The sequence below is a fragment of the Oryx dammah genome, unplaced genomic scaffold (assembly GCF_014754425.2).
Source record: "Oryx dammah isolate SB20612 unplaced genomic scaffold, SCBI_Odam_1.1 HiC_scaffold_27, whole genome shotgun sequence".
Lineage (NCBI taxonomy): Eukaryota > Metazoa > Chordata > Mammalia > Artiodactyla > Bovidae > Oryx > Oryx dammah.
This window is the reverse complement of record NW_024070211.1, coordinates 28,393,288-28,397,537: the sequence shown is the minus strand read 5'-3', so window position 1 is coordinate 28,397,537 and position 4,250 is coordinate 28,393,288.

Genomic DNA, 4,250 nt, shown 5'->3' with positions numbered 1-4,250 from the left:
GGACAAACTGCCTGTAGACCTGTGGATGGACAGATGAGCAGAGCCCCAGATGGCTACAAAAACTGAATAGACAGACAAGAAAAAAAAACAACAACAACAGGGTAGGGATGGGGGAGAAATTAAGCTGCTTCCTGGGAGGAGAGCTGGAAAGAATTCTGGAATCCTTGGAAGAATAAAGACATAGAACTTGGTTTCATACAGGTAGGACTGGCAAGTCCAGGTTCTTTTCCTCAAAGCCACAGTACATCCAACTACACAATGTGTGGCATGAACTTTCTACTACACAGACCCTCTTCAGTCCAGGCAGACGATGTGGGGTGGAGGAGAAGCCATTTTTTAAATTTCTTTCTATCCTGACTCTCTCTCCTTCTCCAGTTCACAAGCAGATCCTAACACGGATACAGAAAGGTGAAGACCTCAATAAAAAGACAATCCAGTTTTAAAACAGGAAGAGAAGCTGAACAGACATCTCTCTAAAGAAAATACTCATGGAGAGGGAAATGGCAACCCACTCCAGTATCCTTGCCTGGAAAGTCTCATGGACAGAGGAGCCCGGAGGGTTGCGGTTCATGGGGTCGCAAAGAGTCGGGCACGACTGAGCGACTAACACTTACTTACTTACACAAGTACAAAACAATAAAAATTCCAAAAAAAAAAAAGAAAATACTCAAATGGCTAATATGCACATGAAAAGACGCTGATATCATTAACCATCAGGGAACTGCAAATCACACCCATGATGACATACCACTTCACACCCAAACAGGTGGCAAGAAGCAAAAAGACAGATAATAACAAGTGCCAGTGAGGATATAGAGAAATTGGAAGCTTTATACACTGCTGGTGGGGATGTAAAGGGGTGCAGCTGCTGTGGAAAACAGTCTGGTACTTCATCAAAAAATTAAACACAAGAGTTACTGTATAATCCAGCAATTCCCCTCCTAAGTACACCCACAAGAGAAATGAGAGCATTATGTCCACACAGAAACCTCTACATGAATGTTCACGGGAGCATTACTCATCATAGCCCCAAAATGAAAACCTAAGTGTCCATCAGCTGATGAATGGACAAGTAAAATGTGGTATATCCACATAATGGAATATTATTCATTAATAAAAAGAAATGAAGTTCTGACACATGCTACAACATGGATGAACCTTGAAAACATTATGCTAAGTTTAAAAAAAAAAAAGCCAATCACAAAAGGTTGCATACTGTGGGGTTCCATTTACATGAAATGTCTAGCATAAGCAAATCCAAAGAGACAGAAAGTCAGTTGGTAGTTGCGTAGGGCTGGAGGATGATGATTTGAAATGATTTTAAAAAGAAACTTTGCCACTGTAAATGGAAAACCAGTACCCATTGACATAGATTGAAAGTAATTACACACACAAAAAAGAAAAAATTAAAAATGAAAGAGAGGGAACCTTAAGGTGGCAACAGGAGGGGCTTGGGGAGGGGAGTTGGGCCTTTGAGGTGGAGGTCCCAGGGTTTACAGGTAAAGCAGGCAAGCCGGGACAGTCCCTGTTGTCCCCAGTACTGACACCCTGGGCCAGGCGCGGCGGGGGTTGGTCTGGAGGTGGCTCTGAGTCGGGAACTAGATCCTATGTGCGGGAAACAAAGAGTTCCCATGCAGCAACTAAGGATCCCACCAACGGCAGTGAAGAAGGAACACCCCAGGTGCTGCAGCTAAGAGCTGGAGCAAAGAAATAAACAAGCAAATTAATTAATTTTTAAAAACCTGTTATTGAACTTGCATCTTAGCTGGTTGCTTGGAGTAGCTGACAACTTGCAGTGTGGTGCGAGAGCCTAGAATAGGGTCTGATATACTGTAGGTTCTCAGTGAGTATACTCTTACTTCCTTAAAAGCTCCTAATAAGCCCCAGGGGAGCTTTCTAAAATTCAACTTGAAGCTCGTCACTCCTGGGTTTACAATTCCTCCATGGCTCTCCATGACACTTTCCAATAAACACTAAACCCTGCAAGGCTGGCAGTGTCTAGCCTTGCTTTCCTCTCCAGACAGTTCTTCTCTTCTCTCCTACTCTGTGTTCCAGCCTCAGCAGCCTCCTCTCCATTCCTTGAACACCTGAGCTCTTCTCAAAAGTGACCTTCCCATCTTCCATCCTCTTTGTTTCCGTGTAGAACCCACCTTCTCAGAGAAGCCTTTGAATATTTCTTCTCCCTATAATCCATTATTATTTCATTTTTTAAGACACGAGTCACTGTTTATAATGACTAATTCTTGTTTCCTTGTTTGTTTTTTTCTATGTCTCCACTGGAGTGAAAGTCCCAAGAGGGCACAGGACATGTTTGTTTCATTGGTACATCCACAATGTCTACCTATCTGAGTGAATGAATGTTCAATAATATTTGTTGAATAAATGAAAGGGACTTTGGGTCCAGAGACCCCTATGAAACTTCTCTGCCTCAGTGTTCTCATCTGTTCACTGGGTACCTCATGGCGGTGACTGTGAACATGAATTGAAATGACTCTGTGAAAACAGCCTCTTGTAAGAATACATTGTGAGTCGATTTCTGCTTCACTTCAGCTTCACCCTCCCTGGGATTCTCAGGCCTCAGCCCAAGCCCCATTAGTGGGTGAACAAACTGGAAACCAAGAAGTGCAGGCCTGGTGTGGTAGAGAATCAGGAGCAGAACTCAGGAGTTTGGCTTCACAGCTCATCAGTGAGAAGCAGTGAGAGACCCAAGCTCATCCAGGAGAACCGAGACTGCCTCCTTCCCTGGTAGCTCAGATGGTAAAGTATCTGCCGGCAACACAGGAGACTTGGGTTCAATCCCTGGGTGGGGAAGATCCCCTGGAGAAGGAAATGGCTATCCACTCAGTACTCTTGCCTGGAGAATTCCGTGAACAGAGGAGCCTGGTGGGCTACAGTCGGTGGGACTCACAAAGAGTCAGACCCAACTGAGTGACTAACACTTTCACGCTGATGGGGAGAGGAGCCCCTGAATGAGCTGCACCAAAGCTAAACTGAAGCTGGCCTCAGCTTTGGAGGCTCCTAGGAGCTCCCCGTCTGTGGGTCAGTTTGGCTGAGAGGCGGTGAGTGACACATGGGCCACTGATATCCGCTTGGACATCTCAGCGGGAGATACTACCATTGTGTTGAGGTCTGCAAGACCCAAGCCATGCCCTTCATCAGGGAACAGGGTCTTGCTTCAAGGACATAATCATATCTGATGGGGATCTCCTGAAAAAGAGGCAGCTTCTCAGAGTTGGATCAGAATTAGGAGGGTCTCTGGATGATGAATAGCCCAATGACTCTTTAAGAGGGGCTTCTCAGAAACTCCCCTAGTGGTGCAGTGGTTTAGAATCTGCCTGCCAATGTAGGGGACACTGGTTTGATCCCTGGTCGAGGAAGATCCCACATACCACAGAGCAATTAAGCCCGTGCATCACAACTACTGAGCCTGTGCTCTAGAGCCTGCGAGTCACAACTACTGAAGCTTGCATGTCTAGAGCACATGCTCTGCAACAAGAGAAGCCACTGAGATGAGAAGCCTGAGGACTACAACACAGAATAGCCTCCAGAAAGCAACGAAGACCCAGTACAGCCCCCCAAAACAGCAGAAGGGCTTCTCAGAGCATGCATGTGTGTATAAATGTATAAATGTGTACCATACACATGTTTTTATGTATATGGAGACCTGTGTGTATGTGGGAGAAGATATTTGTGTATATCTGTATGTGTATGTGCCAACATGGTCTGGTATTCCCATCTCTCTAGGAAAGACCATCTTACCTGTCTCCTGAGAAACCTGTTTGCAGGTCAAGAAGCAAGAGTTAGAACTTTGTATGGAACAACTGATTGGTTCAAGATTGAGAAAGGAGTATGTCAGGGCTGTCCGCCGTCATCCTGTTTGTTTAACCTACATGCTGAGCACATTATGAGAAATGCCGGTCTGGATGAGTTCCAAGCTGGAGTCAAGATAGGCGGGAGAAACATCAACCACCTCAGATATGCAGATGATACCACTCCAATGGCAGAAAGCAAAGAGGAATTAAAGAGCCTCTTGATGAGGCTGAAGGAGAGTGAAAGAGCCGGCTTAAGACTAAATAATAAAAAAACTAAGATCATGGCATCCACCCCCATTGCTGCATGGCAAATAGAAGGAGAAAATGTGGAAGTAGTGACAGATTTCCTCTTCTCGGGCTCTAAAATCACTGCATATGGTGACTGCAGCCATGAAATCGGTAGGTGATTGCTTCTTGGCAGGAAAGCAAAGACAAACT